At 42.6% G+C, this 14,520-nt stretch overlaps 1 long non-coding RNA gene across 1 annotated transcript; it reads right to left on the bottom strand.

Moving 5' to 3' along the window:
- Window positions 1-4,165: 4,165 nt before the first annotated feature.
- On the bottom strand, window positions 4,166-14,490 carry LOC129638565 (uncharacterized). The gene is made up of 3 exons (XR_008707908.1): window positions 14,114-14,490; window positions 12,095-12,202; window positions 4,166-7,670 (listed from the first exon to the last, which is right to left on the bottom strand). It is a non-coding gene; the product is annotated as an uncharacterized LOC129638565 (long non-coding RNA).
- Between the last annotated feature and the right edge of the window lie 30 nt (window positions 14,491-14,520).

Raw genomic sequence — 14,520 nt, 5'->3', positions numbered from 1 at the left:
AGTATTCTTGCCTGGAAAATTCCATGGACAGAGGAGCCTGGCAAGCTACAGTCCATGGTGTACCTATATAAAACTAAAACTTAATTCTCTTTTTCTCTGGTATAAGGAAAAAGTTTCATAGACTATCAGTCTGCTCTTGATAAGAGATTGTGAAAGGTTTTTCTTTACCTTTTAATCTGCCTAGAAAAAATAAAGAATTTGTGTCTTACCAAAGTAATTTCCTATGCTTCATATTCATCATCAGGTCTCCAGTTACTTAAAACCAAGTCTTATGAGTATGTGCCTTTAAAATCTTTTTTCACTTTGGTTAGATGGATAATTAAGTAGCTTCATAATGATCTGTGATCCTTCTTAGTCAAGGGTCCACCTTTTTTTATTTTTTATTAACTTCCCCAAATCAAATTATAAACGAAGTATTTTTGACCTTGAACTAATTTTGGAATTTCCCAAAGGTGCTCTGGAAAATTTCAAAAGATTTATTCTCTCTCCTTTTAAAAAAATGAGCTATTAAACTAATTAGGCTTATTTGATATTTTAAACTTTCTTTGGGTTATATTCGTATATGTTAAATATAAGTGTTCCAGAAATTGTATGAAAATTTCTAGATTTCTGATATGTCCTAGTATAATATTATCAGTCATAATTCTAATTATCTTAAAATACCGTCACAGAAATAGCCAAATTTCCTTATCAATTGCATTACAATGTACTCTCATTATATTTTTAATGATAGCCATTTTTAAGCCTTTTTTCCTTTATAGAAAGGAGATCAAACCAGTCAATCCTAAAGGAAATCAGTCATGAATATTCATTGGAAGGACTGATGTTGAAACTGAAACTCCAATACTTTCGCCACCTGATGCAAAAAACTGACTCCCTGGAAAAGACCCTGATGCTGGGCAAGACTGAAGGCAGGAGAAGGGGACAACAGAGGATGAGATGGTTGGATGGCATCACTGACTCAATGGACATGAGATGAGTTTGAGCAAGTTCCTGGAGCTGGTGATGGACAGGGAAGCCTGGCCTGCTGCAGTCCATGGGGTTGCAAAGAGTCAGACATGACTGAGCAACTGAACTGAACTGATTGTTTTATTCTGATGATTTTGCAAAAGTGCTTCATCTTCCAGATTCATGGGAAGGACTATGAGAACTACAATTTCTGAAATCTTTCTATCATACCACTGGACTGGATAAGAATTTACAGAACTCTAATGAAAAAATCGTATTCATAAAACTGCTAACAAAAGAACAAGATCAACAAGAGTTAATTTATGTGGGGCTGAATCAACTAATGAGGATGACTGGAATTTTTTATGACTTGTTTGAAACATCTTGATTCAATGTTTTGTTTTCCACATTTAAGGAAACCTCTTTTTCTTTTCTCTTAAGCTATCTATGGGCAATGGCACCCCACTCCAGTACTCTTGCCTGGAAAATCCCATGGGCAGAGGAGCCTGGTAGGCTGCAGTCCATGGGGTCGCGAAGAGTCGGACACGACTGAGCGACTTCACTTTCACTTTTCACTTTCATGCATTGGAGAAGGAAATGGCAACCCACTCCAGTGTTCTTGCCTGGAGAATCCCAGGGACGGGGGAGCCTGGTGGGCTGCCATCTATGGGGTCGCACAGAGTCGGACACAACTGAAGAGACTTAGCAGTAGCAGTAAGCTATCTATGACTTATATCTAGTTGTTCAAGTATACTCTTGGGGCTTCCCTGGTGGCTCAGATGGTAAAGAGTCTACCTGCAATGCAGGAAATGTGGGTTTGATCCCTGGGTCGGGAAGATCCCCTGGAGAAGGGAATGGCTACCCACTCCAGTATTCTTGCCTGGAGAATTCCATGGACAGAGGAGCTTAACAGACTAGGGTTGCAGAGTCAGACATAACTGAGTGACTAACACACACACAAAGTATACCCTTATGAGCAAAGGTGAAACAATTGATTTTCCTCCCTATCTGATCCCTCCAGAATTTGGAACCTTACTGGGTAGTTTTCATGGCAATTAGCAATTAACAGGACACAATTAGAAACACTGGTTATATGAACAAGGCTTTAACTGTGTAGGAGAAGAAATATAATTTTCTCTCTACCCTTCCAAGGTTGTGGCTGAGATCTGCTGTAATAAAAGACAGACTAACAGGAGAAAAACAAGCAGAAGTTTAATATCATGTATACCTCCTGTTCAGTTCATGGGGTCATAAAGAGTCAACATGACTAAAATGACTTAGCATGCACGCACGGATACCTCCTGTGAGGAGGTACCCAGGAAAACTGAGTAACTCCCCCAAATGGCCCAAGCCATCACCTTAAATACTACCTTCTGCTAAAGACAAAAGATGTTGGTGGGGGTGGGGGCAGTCATAGGTGGTTACTGTTACTGAACTGGCTTTATTTGCTTGATGTTCAGCAAGCCAAATGATGAGATGCTGAGGTTTTATAGCAGAGGACAAGTTTATTCACAAGGCAGTCATGTGAGGAGACAGGAGAACAAGTCTCAAATCTGCCTCCCCAATGTTAAGAGGCTTGAGATATTTATGGGATAAAGAAGCAGGGTGGCCACAGGCCTGGGGAAAGGTGATTGGAGGTGGTAGGGAAAAGGTTAGGTAATTAGTGTTTTGTGCAGGCGTATCTGAGTTACCTGCTTCTTCATGGGATGTATGTTATGAAAAAATGGAGGTGCTTATAATCTAAGGGTGGAGTTTTTGGCCCTCTGATGTTAAAAGGTCCTTCACTGGACACCTGTGCAGGCTTGATTTTAGGATTGGTGGTCCCAACCAGTTTTAGCCAGCTTGAACTGGACAGGCGCTAACTCCAAGTTCCTAGAAAACAACTTAAGCCCCGTTACTATAGTGACCCCTATGTCAGAGCCGGTAGGGGTGGTTAAGAAGTCTTATGATATATTACCTAAGCTTGGAAGATATGCAATTGAAGAAGGAAAAAAATAGAAAAAAAAATTGAAAGCATGCTTAATCAGTAAAGACAGATTACAAACAGAGGGTTTTTTTTTTTTTTTTTTAAACAAGCTGTTCCCTTATCTGCTGTTCTGTAAGATACACTCAAGGATTTCGGTTAAGGTGCCAGCTTCTGTTAACCCTATGGGGCATGGTTTTATAGTCAGACAAAGCACAGTAAACAAGAGTGTTGTTATTTAAGTTTGCTCCTTCTCTATGAGTTTATAATTTCTGTCATCCTCCTCTTCCTGGTACCAAGAGGAAGACACCCTTACAAAGGAGACTTCCCTTACTAGACTCATTTTGCATACTAACTAGTCTTCCTTTGATTATCTCTGATAGAAATGGGGGTAAGTGTAGAGAATAAAATTATTTCAGTGGAAACTGTAACATACCTGTGTGGATTTCAGATTCTAGTCCTGTTAAATGTGTTTGATGTTTTGTATTTTGTTTGATAGCATCTCATAACTGCCCCTCCCTCCAAACATCTTTCTTTTGTCTTTAGCTGAAGATGCTATTTAAGGTGGTCGTTTGGGCTATTTCAGGGAGTTACTCAGTTTTCCTGGATTATCATACAGGAGGTATATATGGTATCAAATTTCTGTTTGTTTTTCTAAGGTTGAAGTGAAGTGAAGTGAAGTCGCTCAGTCGTGTCCAAATCTTTGCGACCCCATGGACAATAGCCTACCAGATTCCTCCGTCCATGGGATTTTCCAGGCAAGAGTACTGGAGTGGGTTGCCATTTCCTTCTTAATCTATCTTTTATTACACAGGGGGGTCTCAGCCAAGGCCCCAGAAGGATAGAGGGAAAATTATTTTTCCTCCCATACGACATCCATGTACTTATGTTGTGTGTATACATATATCTCCTTTTACACAGTTTGTTCCCTGGTGGCTCAGATAGTAAGGTATCTGCCTGCAATGTAGGAGACCTGGGTTCGATCCCTAGGTTGGGATTATACCCTGGAAAAGGAAACAGCAACCTACTTCAGTACTCTTGCCTGGAAAAATCCCATGGACAGAGGAACCTGGCAGGCTACAGTCCATGGGTTCACAAAGAGTCAGACATGACTGAGGGACTTCACATACAGTTTGTCAATTTACTTTTTTATATAGTATATATGTATGTTACCTTATATATTGATATAATATTGTCAACTAAGAAGATGTGCATATGTATTCATTTACATATTTATTGTCGTCATATCTTATATAGCATATATTTTATTTATTCCTTTTTTTTTTGCACATGTACCATGGCATTCATCCACATGGACATTCCATCAACCACAGTCCTTGACAGTAGTGTCTATAGTGAAGATAAAATTGTTCTCATTGATTTCAGAGGCCTCTGTCTGAAGGCCACATGAATGGACAGGTCCCCCAAAAAAGCATAAGGTAGAGCAAAGAGCACTAGCTTTGTTTGGAACTGAGCAGAGAAATTCAAAATGAGCTAGAACCTACTTCAGGCCAGATATTTAATCTCTGAGATCTTCTTAAATCCTTACAACACTTTGAGGAAGGCATTCATCCTTATTATAGATGAGGAGACTGAAACTCAAAAAGGTTTGGTGACTTATACAGTATCACACAACCTGTAGGAGGAGGTTAGATTTGAACTTACATTTGTCTGACTTAACCATTATGCCTTGTTTGCTCCTAAAATTTCACATTGAGTCTAGTGGCACTCACTTTTTGGAACTCAGAAAAGGTGTGAACACTACCCCACTCTCATGCCCCACTCTTATTAAGTTTGAAATCTCTTTTTTACAAGAATGCTTTTGCAATCAGAAAATTTAATAGAATGATCTCTTTCAAAATCTTTGAAGTTAAAAAAATCTCAAAGAATATCAACTGGCACATGAGAAACAGATGAAATATTTAAAACATATATTACAGATCTTGAGATAAACATCTATTACAGATTTTGAGATATCTTTGAAAAATATATATAAAAATATAAATCTCCACTCACCAATAGAAAATAAGCAAAGTATATGGAGAAGTTCACATGAGAAACAATTCACACACATGGAAACACACATATTCATAGAATTTGAATGATATTACATAAATGACATTATACCCTACTTTTCATTCAACAAAATGTTCTTTTTTCCATTCCAGCATGTCTTAGAAATCTATCCAGGTTGTTTCCTACTATGGTATAATAAGAAATGTATTTGATTTTTGTCTCCAGTTACTTGTGCATTGCTCTTCAAAGCTTTGGAACTGCCTGAATGATGGGAGTCTTTTGTTATTCATAGGGAGACCCTTTTGAGCTTATGCTTAAGGGGGTGGGGCCACTAGATAGCTTCAAGATGGGGCTGGTCACCAGAAACTGGAACTTTCAGCTCCAAGGACAACTGGGAAGGGGAACAAGATTGGATGAGCTTCCAGTTGGTTTCCCCAGTGGCTCAGTGGGTAAAGAGTGAAGTGAAAGTCACTCAGTCGTGTCCGACTTTTTGAGACCCCATGGACTATACAGTCCATGGAATTCTTCAGGCCAGAATACTAGGGTAGGTAGCCTTTCCCTTCTGCAGGGGATCTTCCCAACCCAGGAATCAAACCCAGGTCTCCCGCATTGCAGGAAGATTCTTTACCAGCTGAGCCACAAGGGGAGCCCAGTGGGTAAAGAATCCACCTGCAATGAAGGAGACACACGGGATGTTTGTTTTTATTCCTTGGTCAGGAACATCCCCTGGAGGCTAGTATTCTTGCCTGAAAAATCCCATGGAAAGAGGAACCTGGCACAAAGAGTTGGACACAGCTAAGCATGCAAGCACAGGCTGGTGAATGCATCCACATGCTGAGAGGGTGGGACACCCCACTTTCTTGGGAACAGAAGTCCATGCATTCAGGTCCCTTCAGGACCTTGCCCCTACCTCCTCATCTGACTGTTCATCTAATTTCTTTAAAATAAACTGGAAAACATAAGTAAACCTCTCCCTGAGTTCTGTGAGCCAATCTACCAAGTGTATCAAACTGAGTTAGAGGTTCATGGGAACCTCTGGTCTATAACTGGTCTGTCAGAAGCACAGGTTGACATCTGGAGTGTGAGAAGGCGCAGTCTTGTGGAAATAAGCCCTTAACATGTGGGATCTGACACTCCCTCAGTGTCAGAGTTGTTAATTGCTTGGTGGGTTAAAAAAACTGGCCTCTGTAATGGACATCTGTCATCTGAATTCCTGCTGGACTTTGACTGGTCTGGTTCAGTCAGATCTCTGAGGCCAAACCTCCATGGCTTTGCCTCAAGCTTTCTCCTGCTGTCCCCCTTCTGTCTTGACTGCCCTCTGCTTCTCTGTTAAGCAAAATCCTACTTAATCACTAAAACTCAACTAAAGTATCTTCTTCACAGTTATCAGTTATGTGTCTTTTCCTGGTGTTCTTAAATTACCAATTGACTAGACTTTATTATCAAGCTAAAACTATGTTTAGACGTCTCTCTCCCATATAAAGGCTCCCCAGGTGGTTCAGTGGTAAAGAACCCACCTGCCAATGCAGGGGACATAAGAGACGCAGATTCAATCCCTGGGTTGGGAAGATCCCCTGGAAGAGGGCATGGCAACCCACTCTGATATTCTTGCCTGGAGAATCCCATGGACAGAGGAGCCTGGTGGGCTACAGTCCATGGAGTTGTAAAGAGTCGGACACAAATGAAGTGAACTAGCATACACACATGCTCTCATGTAAATCAGTGATCCCCAGGGACATTTGCGTCTTATTTGATATCCTATATAGGACAGAGGATAAAACATTTATTAAATATAAGTTTGGTGAACCAAATATTCAAGATTGTAACTGTCTCCTCTGTTTCAACCTCTATCACCCAGACCTCAAAAAACTAGGGTTGATTTGGACCCTTTCAAGAGTCCAAGAGGCCAAGAGTGAGTAAGGCTGTGAGAATGCTGGGGCTCAGGAGGGAAGAGTTCTGTGCTCTAAGTTCATCTGGATTCTGGGAAAGGCAGCAGTCTTTCCTAGACTCGGGGTCTGGAAAGGCCCCCCAGTCAGGCCAAATGGTGTTCCTAAGAAAAACCCTTTCTCACTCCACTCTGGTGGACAGTGTGGACTCAGAGCATCCTGATCTGGAAGGGACCGTGTTCATTGTTCTACCACAGCCCCTGAGCCCACGTTTCAGGGAGAAGGAGGAGGACACAAAGGCATGGAGAAGGGTAGAAGGCACCCAGCCTCCACAGCCCTTCAGCCAGTGACAGCCCAAGCCCTGCCCAGCCAAGAGCCCGCTACTGCGTCCTTCAGTCCAGGTCCGCACCTGCCTTCCCTCCCCCTGAGTGTCTCCCAGAAAACTGAGGTGCCACCCTACCTTTCCTCAGAGTCCCTTCCTTCTTTCTCTGGGCATCTGCAAGAGTGTGTGTGTGTGTGTCCCTTCCTCATTTCTCTGGACATCTGCAGTGTGTGTGTATGTGTGCGTGTGTGTGTATGTGTGTCCTGGTTCAGTTAGGACGAGGCCAGAAGCAGAAGAGAGGGGGCTCCTGTCACTGCACTTCCCACCTGGCTATTCCCCCTGAGGCGGGAGTGGGGGAGGCTGGCCTGGGAGCCCCAGGCTGGATGGGGCCTGCTACAGTCCCAGGAAGCAAGTCTTGAGATCCAAGTACTGATATGGGTGTCATTAGGAAGGAATGCAGAGGTGGTAGCAGCAGGGGAAGCCTCTGGGCTGGAGAGAGCAGAATTCCTCAAGTCCATCTCCAGACAGATGGGCCCTGCAAAGGCAAACCAAACCTCCATGGAGTCTGTGCTGGAGAGGGGCTCTGCAGGCAAGGGTGGGGGGTACTCTGTATCTGCCACACAAGTGCAGTCTCACCAGGGAGCAGGAATCCCTGAACCAGAGACCTACCCTGGGCTTCCTCAGAGCTCCCAGAGAAAGGCCACGCCCCTGGAGACTGTTGTCATGGCAGCAGCTGGCAGGGGCTGACAGTCTTCCCCCTTGGCCTGCATGGCTGCTCTGCCTGCCTTCTGGGACCTTCAGCTCCTGCTCCCTGAAAAGGCCTCTGCTGTCCACTCTGACTGCTTGTAAACATGGCTGGAGCCCACGTCTCTGTGAGCAGCTTTCACCAAGGAAATATCCCTGTAGCATATTCTGAACATCTCTAGATGGTGAGACGCTGGGAGCAAGTCCCTCCTGAATCATACAAGCCATCAAGGAACCTAGTGAGGATAACCGGAAGTCCACAAATGTATGTCCCAGGGCCGGTCTCTTTCCTGGCTTGCTAGATGAACTTAGCAATGTATTTAACCTTTTTCTCTCCTTCCTGGCTTGCCAGATGAACTTAGCAATATATTTAATCTTTTTCCAGGTCTATTTTCTCATCTGTAAATAAGATCAAAAGCAGATTTATAAAATTGTGTCTGTATAGCATGTATAATGGAGAAGGCAATGGCACCCCACTCCAGTACTCTTGCCTGGAAAATCCCATGGACGGAGGAGCCTGGTGGGCTGTAGTCCATGGGGTCGCTAAGAGTCGGACATGACTGAGCGACTTCACTTTCACTTTCACTTTCATGCCTTGGAGAAGGAAATGGCAACCCACTTCAGTGTTCTTGCCTGGAGAATCCCAGGGATGGGGGAGCCTGGTGGGCTGCCGTCTCTGGGGTCGCACAGAGTTGGACATGACTGAAGCGACTTAGCAGCAGCAGCAGCATGTATAAATAAATTTTCAATCTGGTCTCAATTCAGAGATGCACAATAATGACATTTTGGACTAGGTTCAAAGTGGTGTTAGTTTGGTTACAACTAAAGCAGCAAATATGCAAAGCAAAGGACACAGAAGAGATGACAGTGCAGGTGACTAAAGGAAACAATCCCTTCTCTGTCTTAAAGGTCACTCTAGTGTGGCCAAAGCCCAGTGGTCTTGGCAGCCCATGTGACATGAGATGCTCACCAAGTCACAGGAGCACAATAATGTGTTATGCTCCCAGTGCTGTCAGCTTGCAGAAAGAATTATAGACTAACCTACAAGGTGCTTCCCTTGTGGCTCACCTGGTAAAGAATCCGCGCGCAAAGCAGGAGACCTGGGTTTGATCCCTGAGTTGGGAAGATCCCCTGGAGAAGGGAAAGGATACCCACTCCAGTATTCTGGCCTGGAGAATTCCATGAACTGTATAGTCCATGGGGTCACAAAGAGTTGAACGCGACTGAGCGACTTTCACTTTTACTTTCACAAGGCGCTGTATCGGCTCTGTGTGAGGCACTTCACCAAAACCTAATGCCAGGTTCTGGGCCTTGACATTCTGTGACAGCACTGAGAAATGCCTCTCTTCTGTATCTGTTCTTCAGGTAAGGTGTTTTTAGTGCATGTCAACTTAGGGGCATTTTTGTGGACAGGGCTAGACATGATCTACTTCATTGGGAGGAGAATATGTCCACCTCTGCTCAATTTGGCAGAAGAAAAGTCCTAGAATATTTATCCAAAGACTGTGTGGAAAAAAAGTAAGGCACATATATTAACAGCATAAAGGGAGGCATGAGAAAGGATAAAAGAAGAGATCAAAGGTGTTCGAAGTGAAGATCTTCACTATCTGCCATGATAAGTGATGAAATGAGATGTTGACTACCATCCAAGCCATGAGTCCACAGTGCTCTGAAAAAATCCCTTTTCTTCTAGCCTGAGCTAAAGTACCTGGTTCTCTCCAAAAGCAATGGTGGTGTGAGGCCTTTGAGGTCATATGTTCATATGGCTCTATGTACCTGTGATCTATTTTTATGCTCCTGAAACATCCCAAGGAGCATTTCCTTTATGAGATGTGCCTTCCTTTATATTACCTGTTCATATTCCTTTATAGTACCAGGTCTGGGAAATTATTCATTCTAGAAGAATGGCACAGCAGGAGCAGAGTGGGTAAGGTATGTTAGGGTCACACTGATTAGGGGGGGTCTCTTTTGGCTGGTACAGAGGAAAAACTGTTAATAAAGCTTAGACTATGCGACTCAGACTAGATCCTGAAGAGCGATGAAGGTCAGGATAGGGAATCTTCCAGAGCATTTGAGCAGAATGGCAAGATAAAATCAGGAAATAAGGTAGATTAATTCCAGTTTGCACCAGACATTATCTTCTCCAAATTTCTACTGACCTGCTAATAATCCCCACCTCACATGAGAGGTGAGAGGGCACGAGGAATTGTGCATTGGCCTATATAAAGCAACTGTCCCCATGCAGGACACATAGCAGGTACAGTAGTGATGAAGTTCCCAGAGACCTCTAAAGGATAATCATTTCCTAGTGATTTGGCCTTTGTGTCTCCCCCAATTTATTCACCCTCAATGTAACACATACACTGATGGTTATACAAAATAATCATAACTGCCTTTCATCGCATGTCCAAGATGGAAGGCTTCAGCACCCCCAGTTTAAGTAAATGGTAAAATTCTTAGCAGCCAAAACAATGTTGGTTAATACAGCTTATAAATTCTGTTAAAACTGTAAGCAGTAACTAATTCATGATTATGTATATGTGAGGTTTGAGGGGCTCATTAGCTGAATACAGCTGCATAGATGAAATGGAAAACTCTGAATGCATAGATGTAATGCAGAGGTTAATTCATCCTGAAAAGGGCTCCTTGATTTGTATGGGCACTATCTAAGAAGGGTTATGGCAGGCAAAATTTTAAGATGGTCCCAAAGACCTTCAAGTTTATTCCCTCCTATTTATTGTAGATGGGACCTCTGAATATGAAGAGCTACTGCTCCCATGATTATGTCACATTATATGGCAAAACGGATTTTGCAGATAGAATCCATGTCCCAAATCATTGCGTTAATCAAAAGGGCAATCACTTAGTGGGTCTGACCTAACTGAACAAGTCCTTAAAGAGATGGCCATTCCTTAAGTCAGAAAGATTTGAAGTGTGAAAAGGATTTGATGTGAGGGAGATTTTCCACTTTTGGCTTTCAAGATAGAGGGGCCATGTGGGAAGTAATGTGGGTGATGTCTGAGCCAAGTGTGGCCCCCAGCTGATGGTCAGGAGGAAAGCAGGATCTCAATCCTACAACCACAAGGAACTTAATTCTGCCACAACCATGTAAGCCTGAAAAAGGACTCTAAGTTCCAGATGAGTGTAGCCTGGCTGACACCTTGATTTCAGCCTTATGAGATCCTGAACAGAGAACTCAATACACGCCTGACTTCTGACTTACTGAACTGGTAGCCAAAGAAATGGATGTTATTTCAAGCAGCTAAATTCGGTATTTTGTTACATGACAACAGAAAACTAATACAGGGGTCATACAATGTCTCAGATATTTTTGTAAAATTACCAAAGCAAAAATACTGACAATTAAAAAATACTGTCTTTTTCTACTCTGACTCCCCTCATGTTGGTAGTGGTGAGATGGAGGTGGGCATGTTTGGGATCAAATTTAAGGGGAAGTTGATTTGGAATCACATTTAGTTTGGGTTTACTTGTATAATTTATTCATGCTTTTCTCAGTCACTTCCGCATATAATTAATTACCAGTAAGATTTCACAGTGTACTAAGTAGAAGCTCTAAGAGTCAAACTAGAGTTATCTGACTCTAATGCTAATGAACTAATGCTATACTCTATTGCTGTTCATACGTTTAGTGAATCTTGAATAAATTTTACAGCTCAAATGAATACCATGGTGGTTTAACACCAGCCACTTGCTAGCATTTGATGCTATTTCCCACTTCATTACCTGATTCCAAGATACTTTTTCAGTCTTGGCTCCCATTGCTTCCCTATAAATATGTAAAATATGATTTATCAAAGATGAACTTCTGATCTTTTGGTACACCAGCTACATGTATGGCTTTGCCCAATCACATCCACACAAGTTCATATTAATTTCTTGGTGATATGGTATAAAATACTGACATTGACTAAGAAGATATCTTAAAATTCAAAATTTCTACTACTCTGAAGACTGTGGGAGAGGACAAATAATTTTCCCTCTACCCTTCTAGGTTCTTTACTGAGACCCTACTGTAATAAAGAACAGATTAGTAAGAGAAAAACAAACACATTTAATAACATGTATACATCCCAGGTGGCGCTAGTGGTAAAGAGTCTGCCTGCCAATGCAGAAGACACAAGAGAGGTGGGTTTGATCCTTGGGTCGGGAAGATACCCTGGAGGAAGAAAAGGCAATCCACTCCAGCGTTCTTACCTGGAACATTCCATTGACCGAGAAGGCTGGCGGGCAACAGTCCATGTAGTTGGAAACAGTTGCAAAGAGTTGGTCACGACTGCGTGAGTACACATGCACGCATAGGTCCTGTATATAAAGAGGAGACCCAGCAAAACTGAGTAACTCGCAGAAATAGCCCAAGGCACCGCCTTAAATACCATCTCCAGCTAAAGACAAAGGATGTTGCTGGTGGGGGTGGGAATGGGGGAGACCAGTCAATAGAGGTGACCAGGAAAAGTGAGGTAAACAAGAATAAGGTTGTTATGCAAATTTAACTTGTAGCCTTCTCCATTGATAAAAGTTTCTAGAGATTTAGTTATCCTTCTCCTCCAGGTACTGAGAGGTAGACACCCTTACAAGTGGAAATTTCCTTTATAAATGTAAATATCTCTTAGGAAAGGGTAACTTACCGGTTTTCTGAGCTTCTGCTAGGTCTGGATTTCTTAAAAAATCATCAGCCTAAAATAATCTTGTGCCCAAAGGCATATTTTGGAGTGGCAAATTCTGCTCCTCTTCAGGACACGGACATCAAACTGGTTTGTAAGCATCATTATTAAGAGTATTTAAGATAAAAATATTCACAAGAAAACTTAAATGTTAAGCTCATAAAAGAAAGAAATTTGACAGAGGAAGACAGCAGTTCTACCTCTAAAATTTTACCTGTCACCAATAATGAATTGTAAAACTAAATTTTTTATCAACAGTAATAATAGTAACAAATGTATTAACCATGCAAAGGAAAGATAGAATTATATTTACATTTTTCTCCAAGAAAAATTATATTACACAGACATATGAAGAGAGGATCAAAAGAGTTTGTAATAAAAAAAATTGTAGGGAAAAAATCATAGAAGTGGGCCAGGCAGTAATTAATAAAAATACTGTGTGTATGGAAATTGAGATGTTCTGTATATACCAGCTGTTCAAATTTCATAATTTCCTGTGATTTATTATAAATTAATATTAACTTTGGCACCTAGTTGCCTGCATTGCTCATATATTTTTGACATCCTTTTTCATAAAGCACGTCCCCTGAATTGTAAGTTTCAGGCCTCGTAACTTAGATCAGTCCCTGAGATGGTAAGAAGTAGTATGAAATTTTGGTTGTAATTGGAAAGGGATAATATGGATGTGGCCATGGTAGGGAACTAGGAAATAGAGGAATTGTGGAGGTTAATCATAATCTTGAAGACTTGAACATGTGACCGATCAGCTTTTAAAATCTGAAGTTCCAATTTGGTATTATGAAATTATGTGACCTCAGAGGCTGACTTCATGGACCCTCCCCCCACCTCCGCCACCACATACACAGGGGCCCTTCACAAGGGAAGCCTCAGCTGTTCTGTCCATTTCAAACTTCCAAAAAACGTGGCTGCCTGAAGGATCCATGTTAGTATTATCACTGAGAAGGGAAAACAGGTGGCTGGGTTGTTTACTTATTCCCACACATGCTTGAATCTACCTCCTGCTTCCCAAATGACAGCAGAGAGCTCTTTTCTGTTTTTTAATGGCAAACAGGATGTAGGCTGATAGTAATAACAGTAATGATAATAATAACTATAAGGAACAGAACTGACAAATATTAAAAAGAACTAGTAAAAATCTCTCTCACTTGGACCCTCACTTCCTCAACCCTATTTCAAGTGCCTGGACAGGACTGCAAGGGAAATGCTCGACCTCCGGGGGTGGGGAGGTGGAAAGTCTAGGAAGCCGGCGGAGGAACAAAAAGGAGACTCCGGGGGTTAACCCTCAAGGGCTGATTCTCTCTGATAATCTGAGAAAGCCACATAGACATTCCAAGGAGATGATACACTTGACAAAAGATTTTCAGGTGGGGGGGGGGGCGGGGCGGACAACTCGGCTCCAGCTGTGCTGTTGAGTTAATCGAGGACCTGAACTTACTGTTAACATGGCCTCGCTGGACAAAGGGCTGACGTGAACTTCAGTCACTGTGTAGTCTGAGTCCTGTTTCCCGCCTAGGCACCATCTCCCTCTTACCTTGGAGTAGGCGTAGGCGGGCGCGCTTCTAGACCAGAGGAACAGAGTAGCATCTGCCCACGATTTGATCAAAGGCTATCCAAAGGCGAGGGCGAACACCAATGCGGGTCCACAACTGCATTGCCTATGCTCCTTTCCTGCCCCTGCTCCTGTCGACTTTGGGGCAAAAAAATGGTGGGCTTTTGGGGCGGTGGTCAGGCTTGGGTACCAGCTCCCTACTGCATTGAAAGCAGGTTGGCCTCCGGCCCAGGAAAAGAGGAGGAGGAGGCAAATTCCTGGGTTCCCTGCAAGTGCAGGTGGAAACCACCTGCAAACCACCGGAAAGGAAAGTGGGGAGGGGGGACCCGGGAGCAGGTCCAGTACTGCAGTTTTCACCCCACAGCCTCGTCTTCTATCCATTTTAATTC

This window comes from Bubalus kerabau, chromosome X (genome assembly GCF_029407905.1).
Source record: "Bubalus kerabau isolate K-KA32 ecotype Philippines breed swamp buffalo chromosome X, PCC_UOA_SB_1v2, whole genome shotgun sequence".
Classification (NCBI taxonomy): Eukaryota; Metazoa; Chordata; class Mammalia; order Artiodactyla; family Bovidae; genus Bubalus; species Bubalus kerabau.
The sequence above is the reverse complement of the archived record's forward strand: the minus strand, read 5'-3'. Positions and strand labels throughout refer to the sequence as shown.